General features: G+C 41.4%; 1 protein-coding gene across 1 annotated transcript in view; it reads right to left on the bottom strand.

Annotated features, from left to right (window-relative positions):
• LOC311239287 (macrophage mannose receptor 1-like) overlaps positions 1-13160 on the bottom strand; it is a gene marked incomplete at both ends in the record, with an annotated part of 131548 nt that overhangs the window by 92670 nt on the left and 25718 nt on the right. The gene's annotated exons all lie outside the window — the stretch shown is intronic.

The following is a 13160-nucleotide window of genomic DNA, read 5'->3' as shown; positions in this document are numbered from 1 at the left end:
AGCCTGCCACCACAGGTGCGAGAGATAATAGAATATCAAACAGGTGTGGCCACTAAGGGTAAGGAACGAGAGGGTGGGGGCTAGAGAGAGTGAGTAGGGAATTCCTAACAGTAGGCTTAAAGAAGACAGAGAAAAGGTAGTGAGCAACGGGCAAAACCTCACACACTCCTTCCTATACACTCTTGCTTGCACATTTCCTGTTGAACCAGCATGGTTCCTTCATGTCTCAGACTAAACCACATGTCCCATAGTTCTTGAGAATATGGCGTTGCCTTTTGAGATTCTCAGAACTGGCGCAGACAGTTTTTATGCAATACACAGTGCTGACTTGGTGCTTTTTAAGCACTCTGTAAATTCTCAATTTATAATTCTCAAATTCTGGAAAAATGTTGCAGTAAAGTGCAACAGTAATATACAATGTACAGGTGGTTAAACTGGGTAGAAATTATAAAAATGTATAGATCAAATGAAATGTATTTGTAAAGCCCGAAATCACAAGGTAATGTCCCCATGGGCCGGACAAGTCAAGAAGAAACATCACAATAAATCAAGAACAAAAACCCATCATGAAATCCAAAATAAATGTAAAATAAATAAATGCAACACTCCCAGACATACCCCAGCGAAGGTAAGGAAAAACTCACTAAAAACCTAGCAATAGGAAAAAAGCACCACAGGCAATTGGAGGAGAGAAACCTTAGAAGGGCCGTTCAAGGGGGGATCTCCCCTTGTACATATGTACATGCAATAGCAACTGGGATACATAGGAAAAATCTTTAAAGATTGAAATAGAATAGAGCTAAGAACAACAACAACAAAAGAGAAAGCATAGGGAAACGAGCGCTAGTATGAAAATAGGATAAAGCTCAAAATATAGAGCTTAAAATATCAGAGTCATATTCCGTTTGCACATGTGTATGTAATCTGTTCGGATCCATTTGAAATATGGGGGCAACATAGAGAGGATCGCATTCGCATCATCTTGGCCATCACCACGAGACATCCACTCACAGAGAGAGAGGGAGACGGGGACAGGGCCCTGTTCCTCGTACCTGGCTAACTGAGTTAGCCGGATAATTTTCAGGATAACTTGACATTAAGAAAGGCCTTTCGGTTCCCCAAAGCACGTTTCTATGGCAACAGATCAAAAAGTTTGAACCTGCTCCAGTGCAGGGTTTAGTTCAGTTAGCTGGATAAACTGGCCACGCCCTCGCAAAAAATGCCAGCTCACTTCCTCACAGATCCCATTATACCATTCTGAATTATGTTTTTGTGCTTTGTTTTTCTAGGGGGGGCTTTTGAAATGTAAAATAATAGACCTAAAATGCTGATAATAAATCATATTCAGCCTATGGATTTACTTTGTCCTAAATAATGCACGTCATAGCTATACGGCACTCGCGAGTCACGACACACACTATGTGGTTATTTTAATTAATAACGGAGCATTGCAAATGTGAATCCCCTGGGGATATTTTTAATCAGGCGTTTGGCTCTGATTCGTTTCATATTCTCCGCTGTGGATGTATTTGCTTAACGGAGCGCCCGGATTGTGTTTCATTCAAGCATAAATTGAAGCGTCTTTATGCATGGATTGTGGATGTGAATTACGACTAATCTGAATCTGTGGATTGTTGAATTGTATCACTGTCACGCACACGTTATTGTGATATTGTAACTGCTAACTGGGATTAAAATGTCTGAGGAGATGTGCTGTTTGACGGATTTGATGACGTGGACGTGACTTGAGAAAAGTGAATGAGCAATTGCAAGCCTTTGACGTTTTTGATGAATGAATTTGAGAAAATGCATTTATCTGTTCAAGCACTGTTATCTGATCATGAACAAGAGGGTGATGAACATGACTGGTGTCACTGGTATAAACCAAAGGTTAATCAATTCAATGCATGTATGGATGATGTCCGAAACAGATTAAAACCTGATTAATAGTGAAACTGTAGCCTCCAAGCCTCTCTGACACGTTATTTCGGGGGTCGCGCCTTGAAAACTTTGGGGAACCATGTATATAGTACATGATACCTAAACTAAGCGCATACAGTACAGATATCCTCATAAGTATCTATTAATTCGTATGAATTAGAAAAAAGTTTTCAATCAATCAATCAATCAATGCCGTTAGAAAATCAGGATTTCTGCGATCGACACCTGCTGTCTTTTCAGGTGAGGCGGCCGCGTATTTGTATCAAGTATCAAGTATACTTTTTTTTTTATCCACTTTTTCTCCCCATTTTCTATTTTTCTCCCATCCCAATTTCGTATTCCCAATTCTTCCCTCCCCTGTCTTGAACATTGCTAGACTATGCCTCCCACTGGTCGGCTGTAGTGAGGATAGAAGCCTTGCATCACGTGTCCCCTCCGGTACATGAGGAGGAAGCCTGTCACATCTTTTCACCGCAGCAGTTCGAACTCTCAGTGGCGAGGAGTAACGCGTAGGAGGCTTACGCTGCCCCTGATACTTCCTGTTTCCGCCGCACCGGCGTCACCCAACCGACCTGTAGGAGTCGCTGTCCACAACGTCCAATCCCCACCCACCGGCTTTCCCACCCTCTAACACTGCCAATTGTGTTAGTATGACGGCCGGCCAAGCCGGTAGCAACGCCGAGAGCTGGGCTCGATACCAGCATCTCCTGTGTTAGTGGCGAGCGCCTTGCCCACTGCGCCACTCAACCGCCTATAAGTATCAAGTATACTTGATACTTATCAAGTATCAAGTCTGGTTCGAATTAACGAGAGTGAATCAGCGTTCGAGGAACAGGGAAAGCCTGGTTTCAAACATCGGGTTAATTGAATCTGGCTAATGGGACTTTTGATCGACTTAGTTGAACTATAGGTACGGGGAATAGGGCCCAGGTGTTAGACAGTTTGTGTGTTTGTGATGGGCAGATATAGTAATAGATACATGTAGTAAGCATATTGAATAGAATAGAATGGTTTTAGAGCATATGCATACATGGTGACAGTAGAATCAAAGTATAAGACAATTGTGAATTTAAGTAAGATAAGATAAGATATTCCTTTATTGATCCCCTTGGGGAAATTCAGGCATCATAGCAGCATGGGGGAGGGGGAGGGGAGGTACAGGTAGTAGAAGACATACAGGTACAGGTCACAGAATTATATAGTACAGTGGAGAAGTAAAAATAGAAATAGAATAAAAAGGCAATATAATTAATACAATATAATTAACTCTGGACATGTGCATGAAGGTGCGAGATTAGGGTATGTATGCCCTCTCAGTTATATTTGCCCTACAATAAATATAGTTACAAATATATAATCTAATAATCGAAATCTAATCTAATACATAATAATAAAAAAAAAACGAAATGCTAAAATGCTAAATGCTAAATATATGGTCTGATGAAGTATACAGCAGTCCCGGAGTGGCCATAGGGAGCACCGGGAGTTTTTGTGCAGATAAAAACAAAATAAATATAATATTATATATATTATAATAATATATATATATATTTTTTATTTTCGCAGTCAGGCCACTGAACTTAGAAGCAGGCCAGGCCAGTGTTTCTAGTTGCGGCGGCGCGATAGTTAGATAGGTGGGGAACAACCAGGAGGTCACTGTGACAGAGAGTAACACAGTCTAAACAGTCATAAATATTTTATTAACCTTCAGCCCTGTTAGTTAGTTTTTTTGTAATGTCAGATTCAAAATGAAATACTCCCACTTTTCTGAAAAGACTCTAACTGTTCTAACAGCAATATATAATAATCCATTTCAAGTCGTATTTGGGGGTAATTGACCAATGGTATAGGCTCTTTCTTCTTTTTCTCATCTGGGAAAGAGTTTATTATCTGGGCAAGAGTGCTCTCGACCACTCTTAAAATTTGGTTGTGCCTAAGAGAAAAGCAAAAATAAGAAAACATTGCTGAATCCTGCACGTAAGAACAAAATAAGAAAAAATGCTAGTTAAAAACAAAATAAGAGGAAATCTGTTCTTATATCGCTTCGTAAATGAGGCCCAATGTGTGTGTGCGTGGTCCCGATATCCTGCATTGTTTATTACTCTTATTGCAATTTTTTTGTAGTATAATCAATGAATTTAAGGTTGTTTTGTATGTGTTACCCCATATCTCTGTGCAGTAATGCAGGTAAGGAGATCACAGTACAGAGTGTGCAATGAGTTGGGATTGAGTACATGTCTCGCCTTACTAATGATTGAGATGCTCTTAGCCATCTTAGCCCTCACATATTCTATATGGGGTTTCCAGCAGAGTTTATGGTCTAAAATCACTCCCAGGAATTTATTTTCATAACATAACATTGAGTATGTACAGAAATGTATGCATATGACTAATGTAATCTATAGAGGTGTACATGTGGCTACTGAGATCAAAAGGTTAACATAAGAGAGCATAATGTAGCAGACAGAGGTGGGGAAAGTACACACAAATATCCCACTCAAGTAAAAGTACTCAAGTTACTTCAGAAATCTGCAAAAATAAAAGAAAAAATGTACTATTTGAAAATGTACTCGGAGTCAAAGTTACTTAATTATACTTTTTTTTAATGGTGGGGATGGGGCTGTCAGAGAGGTTGGTATGATTTAGATCTACCTGTTAAATATTCCATCCCACTGTAGGCCTATTGTTATTTTTATTCTAATTAGTGTATACTCTACCACATCGTGCACAACTGTACAGCCCTGGAATATTTTATTTAATAATTATATTCTATTCTATTGTGCTTCTATTTTAATTTAGTTTATATTCCATTTTATCTTATTCTACCTTTTATTTTATTCTATCGTAATAGACCTATCTCAAACCCTGCCCCTTTTCTTGATCCTCCAATCACAGCTGTCGCTTACCTCGGACTTCCTCGTACAAACTTTGTTTGTACGAGGAAGTCCGAGGTAAGCGACAGCTGTGATTGGAGGATCAAGAAAAGAGGGCAGGGTTTTGAGACAGGTCCATTGTCTGTCTATTAATGTCGCACCAAATGACCAAATAAAATTCCTTGTGTAAACTACTTGGCAATAAAGTCCTTTCTGATTCTGATTCTAAATATTTGGGAACCAAATGAGGACGTCCAGATTTTGTGTTATTGTCACAGTTATGTTGATTGATTGATTGATTGAAAACTTTATTAACAGATTGCAGAATAGGTACAATACAGAACGGCTCAATACACACAATTGTTAAGGGGATGCAGACCAGAGAAAGACTTTAGTCTTGTTTACATCAGGGTCCAGACATTTATGACATACAAGATATACAAATATACAGTACTGTTTAAGAGACAGAGATCATAAAAGAAAATATATACATTAGAGGGGGAAGAAACTGTACATTGGAGGGGGTTGGGTGGGTGGGTGGGTGGTGTTTGCACATTTACCGGGGCCAGTTTCGAATTGCAGCCTCCCGTAGGTGCTCTTTGAGAGCGGTTTTGAAGGAGGTTAGGGATTCACATTATTTTACGGCTATGGGTAGGGCGTTCCACATTGTTGTGGCATAATTACGAAACGTGTTTAGTCCCTTGTTTGAGCCGAATCTGGGTTGAACATTGATTTGTAGAACTCCCTCTGGTGTTGTGTTCGTGGAATTCACTGACATTTGGGAAGTATTTCGACATGTACATGGGTATCTTAGTGGTGTAGTGTATCTTGTAGACCAGGCCCATTGCAAGTTTAGGATTAGTTACAGAATGAATGAAGTAATGTCCCCATATTTCACAAGAACATGAATGTCTGTGTGTAAGCCGTGCTGTCACAAAAAGTCAACATTTTCTGATAATGGTCACTCGCTTTTATGCAGGAATTCACAGTCATTGCATACAATATTTTCAGAAATTACTGTAAACATGGTTCACAGCTAATTACTGTGGGCATATTATACCACTTTACTGTGAAAAGAAAAACGAAATGATTGGAGAATGAGATTCATAGTTAATTACTGGCAACTCGAGTTGCCAGGGAATTACTGTGATTTTTAAAACAATACTGTATGTAGCTGTGTACAAAGTGTAATTTGACTTGCTGATAAGGTATTGGAATAATAGTTTTTTGTTGTGTAAATGCAGCATATATACGGTACGTGGATGTAATTACAAGAAACGTGCAATTTTCTGTTTGCAGTGATGTGGTGGCCGGCCCATAGGGGGCGCTGGGGTGCCGCCCCCCCTGGTAAAGAGAGCAGGAGAAGAAGAAAATGTTGGTAGCACTTTATAATAACACCCTGTTATAATACATTTATAAGGTATTTGTAGATAATGAACTAATCATGAACAAACCATTTATATACATTCATAAATGATTATTAAATCATTTATAACTATATTTGTATACCATTTACAAAGTATTTATAACGCATTAGTGGATAATGAACTAATCATGAACAAACCATTTATATACATTCATAAATGATTATTAAATCATTTATAACTATATTTGTATACCATTTACAAAGTATTTAAATATAGTTATAAATGATTTAATAATCATTTATGAATGTATATAAATGGTTTGTTCATAATTAGTTCATTATCTACAAATACCTTATAAATGTATTATAACAGGGTGTTATTATAAAGTGCTACCAAAATGTTTTATTATTATTTTTATTTTAGACCCCTAAAAATAAAATAAACATGTTTAAAATGAATAATATTTACTAATTTTAAATATGTTTGTGTTTCAAATGCACAATAACGTTAATATATCAAATATAAATCATTGTTTTGTGATTCACATGATGTCACTGTCTGATATAGAGATGAGTACCTCTAAAGCTGGGCGCATAGACGTAGCACGCACACTGTGTGCGTCACTGTATCATCGCAGCCAATTAAATAGGTCAAGCAAATACATTTCTCCTATCAGTGCGTTCAAATATGATGTAATATGATGTAATCGGGCGCGTTTTTCTAGCGCTCCAAGCAAGCAGGGTCCTGCTGTGTTGTCACTCCCCCAGTCCACAGAACGGAGAGTTTGCTAGCTTACTAGTAGCTACCATGGATCATGGAGGCAGAACATTACAACCTCGAATGCAGGTAAATCCCTCAAAACAATACCTTTTGAGAGATGAACACTGGAGTGAAAGAGTTTCAACCTCATCAGCCTGATATCTCTTCAATTCAGAAACAATCAACAGACACACGAAGACGATATGAATGAATGAATGAATGAATGAATGAATGAATGAATGAATGAATGAATGAATGAATGAATGAATGAATGAATGAATGAATGAATGAAAACGTTATTTAAACAGATTGCAGAATGGGTACAATACAGTACGGCTCAATACACACAATTGTTAAGGGGGTGCAGACCAGAGAAAGACGTTTGTCTTGTTTACATCAGGGTCCCCCATTTTCATTTCATATTGACATTTATGACATACTCAACATACATGACATTTATGGCATAGGGACATATAGGTATTTAGTACTGATACATTTGTGACATTTACGGTATTCAAATATACAGTAATGTTACTCATAGATCCTGACAGAGTATATACATATGATGGGGAGGGGACTGTACGTTAGGAGGGGGTGGGTGGGTGGGAGAGAAATATACATATACGGCGGGGAGAGAATATATACATGCGGTGGGGAGGAGACTGTCTATTAGGTGGGGGTGGGGGGTTTGGACATTTACGGTGGCCAGTTTCAAATTGCAGCCTCCCGTAGGTGCTCTTTAAAACCCTTGTGCATGCCTAAAAATGGGGGAGCCCACTGGGCTTAAGAGAGGAAAAGATACATCATGTTTAAAGCCAAATAATTTTAACTGTTTACTATTTTAAAAAAAAATGTACCCATGTTTAACATTCATAGCCTATTCTCAAGATATCTGTAAAAAATTACACATATTTTCACATTTTAACCACTTAAATTAGTGTTTGTTTGATACCACGTCAGTTTTTATTGAAAAAACCCTGATAAACCGCCATATTCACCATATATCTATAATTTTTTTCCAATACTTTACAGCATATCAAAACGGGACAAAATACCTGTGAATAAGAATCTGCCATTATAAAAAAGAAAGGTAGACTATTTCGGTCAGAAATAGCGGTCAGAAATAGCCGTTAGTAAGCGTTAGTAAGCACCGGTTAGTACTAATCTATTACTAAAAGGTATGTATTGTATGTATTTTGAATGCCTGGTGTAATTATTCTGTTTATTTATCGATATATGATGTGAAAATTAGAGATTAGAGATAAAAAAAAAATAATAATTAGACTTGCGGTTTTATGGCGGTTTTATAGCGGTTTTATTAACATGGAAGTGGATGGGAGTAGAAAAAGCGACTAGGGGTGAACAAGTCACTAAATCTGTAACTATTTTTCTAGAGTGTTTCATGTTATAAGCTTTTCACACAATGAACATATATGTAAAATTAAGATATTTACCCAATTTCATGAAATAATAATAAACACAGACACCGCTGTGCTCACACACACACTCAAAATATTTCAAAAAAGTAGTAGGGATTCACATTCCTTTACAGCTTTGGGTAGGGCGTTCCACATTGATGTGTCATAATTGCGAAACGTGTTTAGTCCCTTGTTTGAGCCGAATCTGGGTTTAACATGATTTGTTGAGCTTCCTCTGGTGTTGTGGTCGTGGTATTCACTGACCTTTGGGAAGTATTTTGACATGGGTACCTTAGTCGTATAGTGTATCTTGTAGACCAGGCCCATTGCAAGTTGCTGTACTCTGTCGTCTACTCTAAGCCATCCTAGGTTGTCAAAGTGTGCAGGGGTGAAGTGGGTTCTAGGGGTAAGGTCAAGTAGTAGTCTGACTAGTTTGATTTGTGATGTTTGTAATCTTGTTTTTAGCGCCTTCAGACCCGGCATTAGGGGGCCGGGCCCGCCCACTGAGTCAGCTGTGCCCACCCTGGTAAAAAAAAATAAAACTTTTTTTTGGGTCAATAAAAAAGTCAACTATCCAAATCCTTAGTCGGGGACAGCCCTAGTGGGCACTGATGTCAACAACAACACTACTGAAGCTAGCACGGAATTCGTTTTCTACCGTCAAGAACGTCTTTACAGAACATCGCCTTAGTATGCTTCATCGACGCAAGGCCAATTTAATTCAGTTGGCATTTGAGAAGGACTTAACAAAAAAGTTCAGGGCCCTCATGTATCAACGTAACGTACGCACAGATATGTGCTTAAGCCGTGCGTACGACCATTTCTAAGCAAAGTGTGGGATTTATCAATTTGAACTTGTGCTTGACTTTGTGCTTATGTCTACGCACAGCTCTGAGCATGCTTAGCTGACGCCCAGTGGTAGAATATCGTTACTACGGCATATGCGCTCCTCAGTTCATGCATTAGTTTCAACGCGGAAATAAGCTTCCGTGCATTACTTCCAACACTGGCGTGTTCAACTTCTGTATGACCCGTAATTCATTATAGTTCATTGTAAAATAGCGACAGTAGTGTAATTATAACGGCCTCATGCGGGAACAAGAGGTTGGCTTGCTTGTTTGGCACGGGGGGCAGAAGCAGAACACCCACCTCCAAACGCCATTAAATATTGTTTCAAATAAAAAGCGACATACTATTATTTTGTGTCATGTTTCCAAATAAGATTGGCCACAACGGAATGCTTTCTACTTCAATTTGTTTGTTAGAATAGATTACCTCGCTCCGTTGAAACTTCACTGAGCTCAGCACACAGACATGATAATAATAACAACAACAACAATAATAATAATAGCTTCATTTCATTTCAAGAGACCCATGCAAGGTCGCTTTACATAGATGGGGGGGGGGGGGAATAACAAAGTAATACAAATAGTGGACAGACTATGTAAATATGATGATGGGATTCAAGTTTGCGTTTTTATTGATCATAGGCATGCTGTCAGAGTATGATGTCATAAACTTGAATTCCATCATGTTTGTGTGCGGGAGCTCACAAGGCTGTTGTCACAATGGGTGGTACAGTAATAACAGTCTACAATATCACGATGGACCATGCCATGTAGCCTATGTTCTATTATGACATGATCTGTGAACATAGGCTATATGTAACATAGAACATAGGCTACATGGCATGGTCCATCGTGATATTGTAGACTGTTATTACTGTACCACCCATTGTGACAACAACCTTGTGAGCTCCCGTACACAAACATGATGGAATTCAAGTTCATGTTTGTATTGATCACATAGGCAGGCTACACATGGCGTATACTATAGGCTACATCATACATGGCAGTGAGATTCATTGTTCTTGTATATGCTCTCGTATTATTGTTTATATAGGCTACCCAATACTGACATCAAAATAGATTGTATGCCTCTAGAAATCATATGCAGCAGGTAGAAAATTGACGGAAAATCCGTCGCGATTTGGAATAAAATTGAGGAGAACTTTAATCCCTGGGTATTAATCAAACAAAACGGGAAAAGGCAGTCATATTCCAGCACGGTCTTTATTAGTGTTTGCGCTGCCCAGGCAGCAATGGTTAATAGATATCATATCCGACATCACCGTACGTGTACATGTCTGTCAGCCTGTCACATAACACGCTTCCCTCGGCTTAGTCCATCTTTCCACATTTCATGGGGGTGTTCCATTACCGTATATGGTTAATCGGGGCGGTTTTGGTATGCAAATACGTGAAAGTGTGCACGAGCCTGTGAGCGTAGGACCAAGGTGATATTTATCATGACAGGTGTGCGTAGGACCTGTGTACGCACGTGTGATAAATTCCGTTTTTTTTGTGCGTGCACACATTCTAAATTCTGTGCTTACGTGTGGAAATAGAACATTTTCTAAGAAAAATTGATAAATGAGGGCCCAGGAATGAGTGGAGGGGCAGTGTTTTAAGAAGATTTCACTCTGTCCCCAAATGCCGCTTGCCGCTCTACTAATGATGGTGAGTAGCCTGTGGAGGAATTTTGTTTGCTTTTTTATGCACCTTATTTTTGTCAGTTCAGTTCAATTTGTCAGTGAATTCAGAAGTGTTGAATAAATGGAGACTTTTCAAAGATATTGTGAGGATTGGCCCATTCCCGCCACACGCTTCAAGGTACTGTGAGGAGGATTGGCTCATTGCCGCCACACGCTTCTAGGTCAATTACCAATTGCCGTCACGCACCTGTCGTTTGTTTGTAATCAGCGCTCCAGAGCCCTTCATATACTCGGGTCTTTCTGTCAATCGTTGTCGGGTCGTTTTGGATTACCACTGCTGCTGCCTGTTCCCCCCATTGTTGTACCTCGTCTGTTTTTCTTCAGGACATCTATGGAAGCCGCTGCCTTTTGGATTCTCTGTTTTCTGTGTGTTTGGATAACACTGAAGATTTACCGTTTTTGTTTTGTACTGGACTCAGCTAAACTTGTGTGTTGGTAACACTGAAGATTAAGTCACGTGTGATTGTACTGGACTCAGCTAAACTTGTGTGTTGGTAACACTGAAGATAGAGTCACGTGTGATTATACTGGACTCAGCTAAGGAGGACTGGACTGCCTCTGTATTCCGTTGGCTTGTTTATTGACCACTCTCTCTCTCTCTCCGTTCCTCCCCGAGTTGGATCCTGGAGTAGCTGCAGAGCCGCAGAGGCAGTGGCGCTATGCCGCTTCACCATCTCAATACCCGGACGATCTGCAGAGCCGCAGACAACTCTGCCAAGAACATTCTCCCCTTTGTTGTTCTTATTGTTATTTCGCTCATTCCTGTTTCAGAAATAAATACGCCCTAGTCTTTGGCTAACTCTGAACTACCTGTCTGTGCCGTGCTGTTGGGGTCGGTTTCAAACCATAACATTACGACCCGAACATGACGACCCCAGCCGACACAGATAGAGTTAGGGCAGCGTTGGCGGTCCAGATCGAATTGACCAACGACCACAGCCTACAGTTAGGTGCGGCTGCGGCTGCTGTGCAGGACCTACGGGCCCAGGTCCAGCTTATTCTGGATTGCCTTGACACTCTGGCCACCCGGCAGACTACCCAGGGTAATTTTTGATTTGATTTTTTTTTTATTTGAAGTCTTTATTTCGAACATGCAATGAATACAACAAACAATAACAAAAAAGAATCAGCAGGCTGTTATTCTGCACCCGCTACAGGCTCTCAGTGCAGCATTTAACACCCTGTTTTTAACCCCACCTGTCCCAGGAGTCTCAGCCAGATCACCACCCACAGCCGCGGCAGACCCCGCGCCTCCCGACCTTGCACCTCGGGAGCCCCGTCTCTCCGAACCACGTTTGTTCGAGGGTAACTTCGAGGATTGTGCCACATTCATCATGCAATGTGAGTTGGTTTTCCTTCATCAACCCAGCCGATTTTCGTCAGAGGGAGCCCGAGTAGCTTACATGACTAACCTGCTCACAGGCCGAGCAGCACAGTGGGTCACTGCTTCCTGGTCTATGAAAGCAGTCCTACCCAGACTTCGTGGCAGAGCTCCGAAGGGTTTTCCACCACCCAGCTCGTGGCCAGGACCCGGGAGCTCGGCTGGGCACCTTCCAGCAGGGCAGTGGCAGTGTCACCGACTACGCGCTGGAGTTCAGACTGGCCGCAACCGAGAGTGGTTGGAATGATCGGGCGCTTCATCTCACCTTCCTGAAGGGGCTCAACGACACTGTAAGGGACCAGCTCGCGACCCAAGAGGAGCCCGATTCTCTCGAGTGCCTAATCAGCCTCGCTATCCGCATCGACGGACACCTCCGGGAGAGAAGGCGTGAGAGAGCACGACTGGGACCCCCAGACGTTCCCCAGACCCCCCGTCCTCGTGACCGTTCTGCTGACCGTCCTGCCCCCTCCGTGACTGGTGGTTTTTTTCCCTCCCGAGCTGTGACCGAGGAGGAACCCATGCAGCTGGGACGCACCCACCTTAGCCCGGCCGAACGGGAGTCCAGGCTCTGGTCCGGCCTTTGTCTCTACTGCGGCCGGGATGGACACCGTATCTCCAATTGCCCTACCCCGCCAAGAGGACCAGGCTCGCCAGGACCCCGGGAGATCCTGGTGAGCCGTTTTTTCTGTTCCCACACTCGTGCACCACCTAACCGTCTGACGAGCGTCACCCTAGCCTGGGCGGACCAGCGGGCGACGGTGGGTGCACTCATTGACTCTGGTGCTGATGGGAGTTTCCTGGACGTTGAGTTTGCCACCCGGGCCAACATTCCACTTGAGGACCTCGAGAGGCCCTTGGAGGTTTTCG

Source organism: Notolepis coatsorum (assembly GCF_963971535.1).
Source record: "Notolepis coatsorum genome assembly, chromosome: 13".
Lineage (NCBI taxonomy): Eukaryota > Metazoa > Chordata > Actinopteri > Aulopiformes > Paralepididae > Notolepis > Notolepis coatsorum.
Note: the sequence above shows the minus strand (reverse complement) of the source record. Positions and strands in the feature narration are given on the sequence as shown.